We start from the raw sequence: 13,404 nt of genomic DNA on the forward strand, positions 1-13,404 counted from the left end.
CTCCACGGAGTAAATAACCTCCTCCCCATGTGTATATGGATAGAAACTCTCAGTGCGTTTGTTTTATGATTTAGCACAGATGGTTTCTCCCTTGTTTAAGGCTGAAAAATGGATTTCCTTTGGCTCCCCTGGAATTCTTTATCTTTGATAGTTAGAGCGTAGGTGTTAGCTTTTCTTGAAAACCACACTTAAGGAAAGCTATCTCTATGCCTTTAAAATGTTTTTTATTTATGTGTATCTCAAAAAGAAATGCTCTCTAGCAGTATCTGTTGTTAGCACTTATTAGAATTTATGCTCTCATGACAAGAACAATTCCCAAACAGTCATAAGAAAGCCAGATGATTTTAAGACAAATCATATGAAAATCCATTATATTAAAGTAAACACTTGGCATTTATTGCACTGTTTATTTCACATATCTTGTTAGTGTCAGCCCAAGACTCAAAGGCATATTATTTCATCTGTTTATCATGTTTGGATAGAGATAATAAAATTAATCAAACTAAGTAGGCTATAATCTGAACATGTTTAGCGGTATGGTGAAGAAAGTTTAAAGCATTTATTTTATCTAAGTTATTCATGATTGCTAAATGTGTTTCTGGGTCAATATCATTTAGTCTGGCATACAAAGTTGGTATTTTCTGAACCATTTAAAGTCATAACTTTGTAATTATCAAAACAAGGCTGTGAAGTACATAGTGTTATGTTCTTTAATATGACAGATACAAAGAAAAAAGGGGGCTCAGAGCCAGTTTTTCTTTTGGGGGGAAGAATTAAGTACATATTAGTTCCTCGTTTTTTGTGGGAATAATTCTGTCTCCCGAGGCATAGCATTTGAGCAGATCTCACTCTTCAGTGGCATATTCCCCCTGAGAGAACATGCCTTGAGCTCACTGTGCTGAGATGAGCTTTCTGATAACAGTAGTGGCAGCAGCTAGCATTTATTGAATGTTAATTATGTTTAGCAGTGAACAAAGCTTCTAAACATTACTTCATTTCATTCTGCTATTCGCCCATGAGACACAAGTTGCTGTTATCATTATTTTGGAGATGAGAAAACCTAGGTTTAAAGCCCAGAATCTGAGCCAGTGTCATGAAACTGATAGGCACTATCGTCTAATACCTGCTATTTAGCTTTTCTCCAATATACCATGTCATGAGAATTCAGCTAAGCAGGGAAACCCAAACAAACCCCATTAATGATAAGGATATTATAGGCATCCTTTTCTAGTTGTTTAAATTACTGTTGAACAAATATAATTAAGCTTCAAAAGTTACTCATCAGATTAAGATCTTACATTATAATTCAGTCCTTTGGGGACTTAGGGATTGCTACTACCATAGAGTTGTTAAAAAAAAAAAAAAAACTATGGGTCTTCACAAATCAAATGATAAGGAGTTCTCATTTGATAGTGGTATATCTACTAAAGTAATTTAACAGATAATATGCCTTTTGTGTATGGATTATGGCCAAACTCGTCTCTCCCTGGTGCCACTGCATTGACAGACATCCTGCAACTATGGTCTAGAAAGTTGCTCCATGTTCCTACCCCTGTTTCCTTCCACTCCTCCTCTCCCCATCCCTGCACCCCACTTGCCACCACTTCAGTTTTCTTCATGATTTATTACATTTTTCACACTGTCCCTGAGTTGCCTTCAAATCTTTCAAGATTTCTATATAATATAATAAGTGATTGAGGCAGGTTCTATGGAATCTGTAAGAATGTAGAACGCTGTGAATGAAGTGTTATAAATTAAAACTCTATGCTATAGATTAAAACAAAATCACTATGGGTTAAATGATTGGATGTCTGTTTTCTTTATGCAGTTTTGTCAAACTCCTTTGTCTGTTTAGTCTGCCTAAATCTTGATGCTTTTGCTATGAATACCTCTAAGTCTCTTTCTCTACCACCTTAAAAGTTTGGATTTGTAGTACCTCTACTCATTTTATTAAGGAGCAAAATAGCTTTGCAAGAAAACACCATCCATCAACAAAAAGGAATGAGATTTTTCAGCACATAATACACTAGGGATTTCTTTTTCCACCATACGTTGCTCACAAGGCACTTATACTTTCTTTTCCAAGTTGGGCTGAATTTTAATTGCGTTTACTCTGCCAGGAATGAATTCTGTCTGATTTTAAGATCAAAGTCCCAAATGGACTCCCAATGCAAAAGTATAATAAAACTCAAAAATTAAATGCAATATTTCAAAATGAGTATAATAAAATCACATTTAATACATGTGATAATTATTAAATTAACAGTTTCTGTTGGTTCTATTTGAAGTTGGTGAGTACAAAGGTACAAAAAGTCAAAGAAAGTCCATCTTCATTCATAGAAGAGCTCATAGCCTAAGGATTTTGTTTTATGGTTCCAATTGTTTTCTTTCTTGCACACATTCAGGCCACCCAAATGTATACTGAGGAATTAATCCACATACAATTAGCTATTATAAATCTAGACATACAAAACACTAACCAAGCTCTCTAATCTTTCCAATGTCCTAATTCCTGGAAATAAGAGTATGAAGTAAATATTGCTGAGAGATTGTTGCTTTCATCATCTACATGTCCTTTAAGTTTTTCTCATGAATGTCACCCACTTCCCTCCCTACTCTCATATGACTAACATATGTTCCCCTATTTTTTAAAAGCAAGATTTCCACTGATCTTAAAAAGGAACTGAATCAATCAAGACATCCTGGAAAGCTAATGAAAGTAGAAGAAAGATCTTGACCTACGTATGTGATAATACAGTGTAGAAACTAAATATCTACCCAATCCTGGAATGGAGTTCTAAGATATTTACTCTGCTTCTATTAATCAGTGCAATAGAAGATATTAATAATATAATTTAAACAGTTGCTATTTTGAATATATTTTATGGTATTCATATAAAGCTAAACCTACCTTTTAAAAGTGAGTATTCATTGGCAAATTTGATTGACAAAATCTAACATTAGGCAAACTATTATGAGCATCAGAATGGGCACATAGTGGAAGAGTTGTAGTTTTTCTCTTTGTATACTCATTATCATAGATGCCTCTATGCACTATTCTGTTCTCTTTGCTCTTACATATGAGAGGAATAGTGGAAATGAGAACATTATTTGATATTCATTCAAGAAGAATGTTGTGTTCTTTGCAAGAAGTTCAGGTATAGAGAAAAATAAAATACAATCCTTACCACCAGAAATTCACATTCTAGTAGGATAAAAAGGTATTTTGAGAAGCAAATAATCACACTGAGTGAACATAACAACCAATGGAAAAGAGTAAGTTCACGATGCAGTTATACCAAAGAGAATGTGGTCCGCTTCCCTGGGATGGGAAGAGGATGGGGAGAGAGGATGGATATTTGCAGGAACAGATTCACCTGAACTTAACTTGATTGCTCAGGTCCAGGCATTGAGATGGCTTAAATGCCTATCACAGGTCATTTGTAACAACTTTCTAAAATGTTGATATGCACACACGTAACTTCTGCCTTCAACTCAGCTCCTGTGTACCCCGTTTATTTTTCACCAACATCAGCTAGAATGGGACACTGTGCTTCCTAATCACTTTCCTCAGAAATGCGCAGTCACACCAAGCGTGAGTGACTGCACTGAGCGTCTGGGGATCTCAGAGGGGGATAGCAGATGTCACAAAGCCTGCCACCGTCTCCATGACTTGCTCTTTCTCCCTTTCTTTCTGCAACCTTGACACCAAAATGCTCCTGGTGGTTCTCTTCAGAACAGTCAAGCCACTTTAAAAAACTTTTGGCACCAGTCTCACTCATGCTCCAAAAGACTCGCATACTCCACTTGGGCTTATCAGAGAACATTGTCAGTAAGGGCGGCTCTTTCTCCAGCACCAATTGTCACACCACCTGCTAAGAGCATGAAACCTTTATGACAATAAGAAAGCTTCACTGAAACTTGGTTGAATGGAAACTTGGCCATTTGGGTTGGAAAGTTACTGAATGCTTACTAAGTGTCAGAATCTGTTCTAAACATGTAAGGATTGGCCGGCACTGCCATAGCTCAATAGGCTAATCCTCCACCTTGCAGCGCCAGCACACCAGGTTCTAGTCCCGGTCGGGGCGCCAGATTCTGTCCCGGTTGCCCCTCTTCCAGGCCAGCTCTCTGCTGTGGCCCGGGAGTGCAGTGGAGGATGGCCCAGGTGCTTGGGCCCTGCACCTGAAAGGGAGACCAGGAGAAGCACCTGGCTCCTGGCTTCGGATCAGCGCGGTGCGCCGGCCACAGCGCACCGGCCACGGCGGCCATTGGAGGGTGAACCAACGGCAAAGGAAGACCTTTCTCTGTCTCTCTCTCTCACTGTCCACTCTGCCTGTCAAAAAAATAAAAATAAAAATAAAAATTCATTTAAAAAAAGCATATAAGGATTAGTAGCTCATCCCATTTTGCCTTAATACTTTCTGCCAAAGAGAAAATGATAATCAAGTTTTTATTTTGATGGCCATGTGCCAACTACATTTCTAATACTATGCAAAAAGCAAACAACCTGTGCTGAAGTGTGATAACTCTGTGTGTGTATGCTCAAGTTCTTTCAGGAGCATTCTCCTCTCAATAGTTTTACATCAGGCCTGAGTTAAAAAAGAACTTTGAGAGTCATCAGGTACAGCAGATGCACCCTTGTCTCATCTCTGTAGTTTCATACCCCCATCCCTGTAGAGCATGGACATGTGGACTCATCAGAGTGGAATATTTAGTGATGGATGGGCATTTTTTGTGTTTGAAACAACAACACTAGAGAACAGATGTGCTCTGGATACCTTCAAGTTCAGTCTAGTTCTGTGACAGGGAGTGCCTGTGATTTTGCTTGGGTCAGGAACAGAAGTGCAGGCAGGCATTGATTTTTCAGAGGGAGGTGGAAACATAGGTCGGAGGCTTCCCCACCTGATAAAGTTAAGAGGAAATCTTTGGCTTTTCGATATTAATGGGGCACTGATTTTTTATTCCTCTCTGTTGAGTATTGAGTTCTCTCTTTTTTCCTATGTATGTTTTTACATTTCATTTTAAAAATGTTTAAATTTACAAAAATTGTGAGACAGCAATACAACCAGTTGGGTATTGAGGGTTTTTTGTTTTTTTTTGTTTTTTTTTTTTTTTTGACAGGCAGAGTGGACAGTGAGAGAGAGAGAGACAGAGAGAAAGGTCTTCTTTTTGCCATTGGTTTATCCTCCAATGGCCGCCGCGGCCGGCGCACTGCGGCTGGCGCACCGCACTGATCCGAAGCCGGGAGCCAGGTGCTTCTCCTGGTCTCCCACTGCACTCCCTGGCCACAGCAGAGAGCTGGCCTGGAAGAGGTGCAACGGGGACAGAATCCTGCGCCCCGACCGGGACTAGAACCCAGTGTGCCAGCGCCACAAGGTGGAGGATTAGCCTATTGAGCCACAGCACTGGCCTGGGTATTGAGTTCTGATTCAGGAGTTGATAAATGAATGCCTACTCTGAAAAGGACAGACAAATCATCAAGGGTTATGTTTGGCCTAGAGGAAGGGGCATTGTTTTTATGAAATTCTAAGTGTGCCATTTATTAAATTATAAGTCCAGAACTGTTATTTATACTGTGTTCACTTAACATGATCCAATATATTGAGGAGCATAATATATGACAACAACTCCTGGATTGCTCCAAAATTGAATATAGAGTATGTAGATGGTGCAAGATAAGAAGATATTCTGGGTGGCAGCATTGTGGCATAGCAGATAAAGCTACCACCTGCAACTCCAGCATCCCATATTGGTGTAGGTTCAAGTCCCAGCTACTCCACTTCTGGTCCAGCCCCCTGCTGTTGTGCTGGGGAAGGCAGTGGAAGATGGCCAAGTGCTGGGGCCCCTGTACCCATGTGGGAGACCTGAGAGAATCTGAGAGAATCTCCTGGCTACTGGCTTTGGACCAGCCCAGCTCCAGCTGAGGCATCTGGGGAGGGAACCAGCAGATGAACATTCTCTCCTCTCTCTCTCTCTCTCTCTCTCTCTCTCTGTAAATTCTGCCTTTCAAATAAACACATAATTTTTTTTTTTTTTTGACAGGCAGAATGGACAGTGAGAGAGAGAGACAGAGAGAAAGGTCTTCCTTTGCCCTTGGTTCACCCTCCAACGGCCGCCGCGGCCGGCACACCACGCTGATCTGATGGCAGGAGCCAGGTACCTATCCTGGTCTCCCATGGGGTGCAGGGCCCAAGCACTTGGACCATCCTCCATTGCACTCCCTGGCCACAGCAGAGAGCTGGCCTGGAAGAGGGGCAGCCGGGACAGAACCCCGTGTGCCCCAGCCGGGACTAGAACCCCGTGTGCCAGTGCCGCTAGGTGGAGGATTAGCCTGTTGAGCCGCGGGGCCGGCCGACACATAAATCTTAAAAACATAATATTGCTGCCTTCATGAATCTTACATTCTAGATAAGGTAGAAGAATAATAAAAATTCAATAAGAAATACTATCACTAAATATAAAATAAATATGAAAATACACTGTTTAAAACAATATTACTAATAAATACAAGCTATACAATAAAGATTTGGTCTATTATATGGTCTATAATGTGGTTGTCTGCTAAGAATAAAAATATAGTAAAGAAAAGTGAGAGAAAAATGACATGGGATGTTCTAGAGAGAGTGGTTCAGAAAGACCATTTTATAAGGGGTGTTTCTAGACAACCCATTGAAACGGGGAGTGAGTCAGGCAGAAGTTACACATGCAGCAGCACAGGTCAGGATAATGCTGGGTGCTCTGGACTCAGTGAGATCAGTGACGGGAGCAGAGTAAGCCCAAAGTAGAGTGGGAAGAAATGAGGTCAGAAAGATTTCTGGGGAGCAGAATTTTGGGGACTTTCAAACCAGGGCAGACTTTGCATTTTATTTGGGAAAAGTAGGATGCTCCTGAAGGGGGTTTTAGCATACTTTTGCCTGGACCACATGAAACGAAGACCCTCTCCCTTCTCCCCATACAAGGAAGACACAGACCCAACAGTCAGCATTCCCACGTCTTGATGATTGTTGTTCTTCTACTTCACTTTCCCTCTGCCTCAGTATTCTGTAACATAATGATTCTCATATGATAAAGGAAATAATGAGGGTGAAAAATTAATACAAATTGTTAATAAGCCTAGATTACAAGGAAAGAAGAAAATGCATCTATTACAGTCCTCATGTTCATAATTAGAACTAGGATCATTGTTGATATTTATGACATCTCCCACTTCTCAAGTCATACTTCTTGGTTTTTTTTAAGATTTATTTTATTTATTTGAAAGGCAGAATTACAGGGGGAGGAGCTTCCATATGCTGATTTACTCCCCCAATGACTGCTGCAACCTGGGCTGGGCTAGACCTGAGCCAGGAGCTTCTTCCTGGTCTCTCCCACATGGATGCAGGGTCCCAAGCACTTGGGCCATCTTCTACTGCTTTCCTAGGCAGGTTAACAGGGAGCAGGATTGGAAGTGGAGCAGAACAAGAACTGGAGCCCATATAGGATGCCTGCATTGCATGTGGCAGGTTTACCCATTAAGCCACAAGGCTGGCCACTCGTGTCCTATGTCTTATATCATCAACAAATTCTTCATCTGAACAGAGTTTTTAAATAATGAATTACATTAAATGTTCTTTCCTGAGAGATCTAAAAGGCTTGAATTCTCAGTTTGTGCCTTTCAGTATTCCTATTAAACTATTGGACATGAAAACGTTATAAGATGTCTTGAACAATTTGAGTTACAAAAATATTTCTTCCCCTCCCCATTGTATAATGTCAACCTTATTTCCTCTTTGTAAATGACAATGAGTACCCAGTCAAAATTTTCATCACTTCCTCTATTTCTTCAGTAGCATAAAGAGCCGAAAATGTTCAGAGGGTACTGTCAGGTTCCAATTAAGTTGAATTCAAGTTGTGTCACCTCGTCAAACTATTTTTCCCTTGGCAACTGATAAAACTAAATTAGCAGGACCAGAAAGCAAAAATTTTATATGGGAGATAGTCATTGTAACAGTGAAAGGAGCCATGCTTTTACCATTCTACCCAGCCTCTGGCAGCATTATATATTGATGCCTGGTTCACAAGCTGTACTGAATCCTATTATAGGTTAACATTCCAAACTTCTGGTGCATTCGTCCCAAGTGGATACCTTCCTTGGACCCTTCTGCTGACCTATCAAGTGAGCTGCTTCTGGATATTGGTATGTGTAGTAACCCCAGTGGATCCCATGGACATGAGTCCATGGTTGGGATTTTCGCTATAACATGAATAGCTTAGAAGCAATATATTGTGAGATGGTGATCTTGTCCGAAGCATTACGAATAAGACATGAAAATTTGTGTCTAGAATAAGTACGTATGCCTTTGGAGAAAAATCACTGCTCCCATTATGCTAGATGGATCCATTGAAATCAACATACCACCAGGTGGCTGTTTGGTCTCCTCGAGGTGTCACAAGGAACACTCTGATGTTTTCAGGTTTGTTAACAATGATCACAGTCCGATCAGCCTTGGGGGAAAAGCCCATGCTTTTGAACAGGTGGGTACCCTCAATTCCCAATACTTTGGTCATTTCTTAAAAGAACACATCTGGCAAGCATTGGAATGGATAGAGAAAGATACTGACAGCCACTGTGTATTTTCTTTACCTAATTACTGATTCTTTACCTGATTCTTCTCTCAGTATGCAGTGGATAGCACTTAGTTGCAATGCACATAGGACAAACTTGTCTTTATTCTGAGAGGTTCGTAATGTAACTTTTCCCAAGACTTTCTTGTCACCGATCTCCCATTTCAGTCCTTTTAATCTGATCAATTCAGTCCTTTTAAACTATTAGCTACAGCCCATGAATAGTATGGTCCTTTGCTCTATTTCTGAATTAAGAGAAAGAGACAACAGAATCTTCACACTGATCAAGTTCTTTCCATCACAACACTGCACTGTCAATTCTGTCTTTAAGAAATAGCCTAGTGATGGACATTTGGTGCACTGTTTATGACACCAGTTAGATGTGCTCATTCCATATTGCAGTGACTGGGTTGTAGTCCCAGTGCTGCTGCTGACCCTAGCTTCCTGATAATGCATACCCTGAGGCATAGGAGGTGATTTCTCCAGTACTTGGGTCCCTGCCACCCATGTAGGAGACCTCTATTGAGTTCTCAGATTCTGGATTTGGCCTGGCCCAATCATGGTCACTACAGGCATTTGGGATGTGAACCAGTGGATGAGAGCTCTCTGTCTTCCTGTCTCTGTCTCCTTGCCTTTTGAATCAATAAAAATCAATTAATTGAAAGAGCAGAAGAAATACTTTAGATTGGGTCAGTGGTCCTTTCAGTATATCATGCTATAAATCCAGCCCAAATGTTTATCTTCAGTCTAACTGTTCTTCAAGAAATTCCTATGAAGCCTTGAGATTTGGCGGAGGGAGAAGAGGCAGTGAACCAGAGGAGTTGTTAGAGCAATCATTTGATCACACAACTTTCTTTTTCATTTGGGCCCTTCTCCAGTTCCATCCCTGATACCCTGTTTCCACTAGGTGAATTGTTAGTACAGATGACCAGTCTTTCTGTCTGTAAGTCAAATAACATGGTTGGTATCTCAGAATGCACGTTCATTTGGTGTTCCACAGTTGAGCATCTAGTTTCTCTGACAGCCCAGTGGCAATCTAGGCGCTGCTTCTCAAAAGTGTCGCTCCCCCTCTTCATGGAGGAACGACACTAAACCCTGCCTAGGTTTCATATCCGAGTCACGGCACCATTATGTCGCTCCCCGTCTTCGTAGAGGAACGACACAGGACCCTGCGCTGTTCTTTTGTCTGCTCGGCCCTCCCCGGGTTTGCTGCTGGTTCTTCCCGGGTTGGCTACCGTCCCTTCCACCTCCGTGGAAGGGCGGTTCCCCCTGCCACTTTCCCCACTTCCGCAGGGGAGCAGCACACCGCCGGCCGGCTTTCTCGGGGGCTGCACAGGTGTTCCCCTTAGATGTTCCTGGTGCATGTTCTCTCTCTCCTCCTTTATAGTCCTCCTCCGCCAATCCTAACTCGGCTGCCCACACGCCGAGTACGCTGCTCTCCTCCAATCAGGAGCAGGTCCTACAGTTTATTGGTTGAACTGGAGGCAGCTGAGCAGAAGCCGTTTCTCCCTTCTCAGCGCCATATTGTGGGAGAGCAGATGCATAGAATAAGTCTTAATTCCAGTAACTTAGTCTAGTCCGAGTTGCTCCCCACAAAAAGGAGAACAGTTATCTATAGAATACATAAGCCTTTGTTATGCAACCTTAAAAATCTGCACCATGGTTGTCTTACTGAAGATTACTTGGTGGTCTACGTAATGTCTATATTTGTACAAAATTTGCGAGTCCCATTGGATCTGCGAGGACAGGAGGCCCGGTGGCAGAGCATTTTCACTGCAACCTGAGCCTGCAGTAGAATGTTCCCTTTCTCTTCCCCCAACTCATCATCGGAAGCCTTACAGCGACTCTTCCAGTGGTTTAGAACAGAATTTCAGATGTGGCATATTTTGCTTCCACTAAACTTGTGCTGCGTCTCTTTTTAAATTCTATAATTTTCCACAATTTGTATTTTACTTTATAGGAAGTCACTTATTCCAGACTGCTGGAGTCCCAGAAACTTGAAAGAGGCAGTGGACTTCTGATTTTATCTATGAATGTGTGTGTGTATGTGTCTGTGTGTGTGTGAGAGAGAGAGAGATAGAGATACAGAGTGACCGGGGTGGGAGATGGAGTTAATGGATCTTCCACCTGCTAGTCTGCTGTCCTAATCTCCATAACAACCAGAAATGGACCAGGCCAAAGCCAGTCGCCAAGAATTCCATCTGGTTCTCCCATGTAGGGTAGCAGGGGCCTAAGTACTTGACCTATCATCTGCTGTTTTCTGAGGCACATTAGCATGGAACTTTGATAGGAAGCATAGCAGTCAGAACTCAAAAGGGTACTCTTACATGAGCTGGCTTAACCAGCTGCACCAAAATGCCAGTCTGAATTTTTGTGATTTTGCACCTATCCGGTGGCATTTATTTGTCTTAGGCATTTCAGCTTCATGCTAGCCCGTGTTCACCAGGTTTGATCAACATGGTGACATCAGTATGGTGAACTGATATAGTGATCTCTAGAATTTCAGGACAAATAAGATCCATGCAGATTAGATTATGACAGAGGAAAGGAGAGCTTTGTGTCCTGAGAAAGGCCGTGATGCATACTGTTACTCATGCCAATGGAAAACCAATACCCAGTATGGGAGCCAAGCAATAGCACAATAGTGTTTGAAATCATAAAAATAGATGAACTCACACAGAAATAAGGGTGGAAAAAGAGGCAAGCTCTGATGAGTAAGCCAAGATTTACTGAAATACAGATACAGAAGTCAGAGATACAGTGCTGGGCCAGTTTGAGTGACTGAGAAAAGACCAGAGGATGAGGAGGAAACTAGAAGAGACTGATATCCCAGAAGCCAGGTGGATTATAAGATGAATGTGTTCATAGACATCCATTAATTTTGCTGAAAGGGTGAATAAAGGAAGGATTGAGAATTGAATGTAGAATTTAGCGATGTGAGAGCTTTCAATGACTTGGAAAGAGCAGATTCAATAGTGTTACACAAGCAGAGAGTCAAAAGCCTGAGTGGAGTGGATCCAAGAGAGAATGGAAGAAAGCAAATAAAGGACTTTCAGTGGGTATTACTGTGAAGTTATACAAGGAAATTTCTGCAAACTGGAGGAAATTAATATACGCATCTTTGTATACTGGTGGAAATGATCAAAGAGAAATGTGTGGGGAAATGTCTCAAGAAAGAGGAGAGAAAATTGCTGGAAGGAAGACCATGCAAAAGCAAGAACCAGAAGTTGTCCTACTCTTAGGAAGCAAAGATGCTGGTGATCCTTGAGGACTCCGTGATGATCTACAGTCCGAAAGCATTAAAGGCAAGAACTTGGCATATGTGGTTATTCTGTGAAATGCTGGCTTGGAAGGGTTCTGGGTCTCCCCCAACTTCAGACACAAATGCATCAGCGTCCAAGCATGGACGATCTGAGTTCCGAGTGGAAGTACTCATACATATTCCCCAGAACATCATGTTGGTATCCTAAAATATCATTGTAACATTTTAGAAGCAAGTATTTTTGCTGTGATATTATAAAGTGTCTCAAGACCCAGAGAAGCAGCTTTGCAGTTTAAAAATAACAATATGCATTTCAGATTTAACAAAACAAATACAAAATAATTTAAAAACAGAGAGGCTGTTGATGGCATCTAGGGACAGCTGCTGTAACATTATTGAGTCACCAGAAAGAACATATTGTTTTTCTGTAGTAAGGAGTTGGACATTTTTGACTTGAAGTCACTGATATAATCTGTATATATGAGAATACTTTTAAAAGTTTGTGGAGAAATGGAAATAAAAGATAAGTTTATTTTGGTGAAAACAATTTTGAAATGCCTGTAGTTTTTTCATAATATACATTATTTTCCATGATCTTTTACATATTTCATAGGCATGAACATTCTGAATATTTTGCACCAAAGTAAACTTATCTTTTATTTTCTGTAAACTTTTTGAAGTGTCCTCAAATAGTCAGCCTAAGGGATCGGCAAATCTTTGTAGAGGAACACAGAGTAAATATTTTAGGCTTGCAGGCTAGGTGGTCTTAGGCATAACCACTGAATTTTGCTGTTGTAGAGCAAAAACAGCCATGGACAATGCAGCCATGAGTGGTGTGTGTTCCAATAAAACTTTACTTATGATAACAGGTGGTAGCCCAGATTTGGGCTGCAGGCTATAGTTTAACAATACATAAATTGAGAAAATAAAAGCACGTTTACTTATCAGTAGTTCTCAAATCTGAGCCTTTCTTATATTTAACAGGAAAGAGGTACACAACAGATAGCTTTTTAAAAAATATTTTAACATGTTGTGTTTAGCCACCCAAAGAAACCTATGCAGGCTTGTGAATTGTTTGTTGGCTTGTTACATTCCTGAGCTGCTTGGCTCATTAAAATATGGTTAGGAGGAAGGCAATTCTTAAAAAAGAAATGAGATTATAAAGCAGGAGAGGCACTCCCCCTAGATTAAGGGCTATGGCATTTGGGTGGGACAAAATGTCCCATGGTACACATTCTTTCCAAGGACTTTTGTTTTTCAAAAAAGACAAAAACGAATCCATTCATTCCCGAAATGTTTAGTTTGCTTTAGCCTGATCAACATTATGTTGCTTTTATATTATAAAATATTCTGTAAAACACACCAGTGCGGTTACTATCCATACTCTTAGTCATTTGAGAAATAAATATTAGCATTATCTTGAAAATATTCTACGGTCTAACCAATCAATACCTGCTCATCTTGACCGGAAGAACTGAACTAATTCATGACATCCTCCTTGTGTATGTATGAATTTTAATGTAAGAGAAAAGTATATA

At 40.8% G+C, this 13,404-nt stretch overlaps 1 protein-coding gene across 10 annotated transcripts in view; it reads left to right on the top strand.

Moving 5' to 3' along the window:
- RBMS3 (RNA binding motif single stranded interacting protein 3) overlaps positions 1–13,404 on the top strand; it is a 1,620,164-nt gene that overhangs the window by 744,330 nt on the left and 862,430 nt on the right. The window lies entirely within an intron of this gene.

This window comes from Oryctolagus cuniculus, chromosome 4 (assembly GCF_051225735.1).
Source record: "Oryctolagus cuniculus isolate XC-2025 breed Fujian yellow rabbit chromosome 4, ASM5122573v1, whole genome shotgun sequence".
Lineage (NCBI taxonomy): Eukaryota > Metazoa > Chordata > Mammalia > Lagomorpha > Leporidae > Oryctolagus > Oryctolagus cuniculus.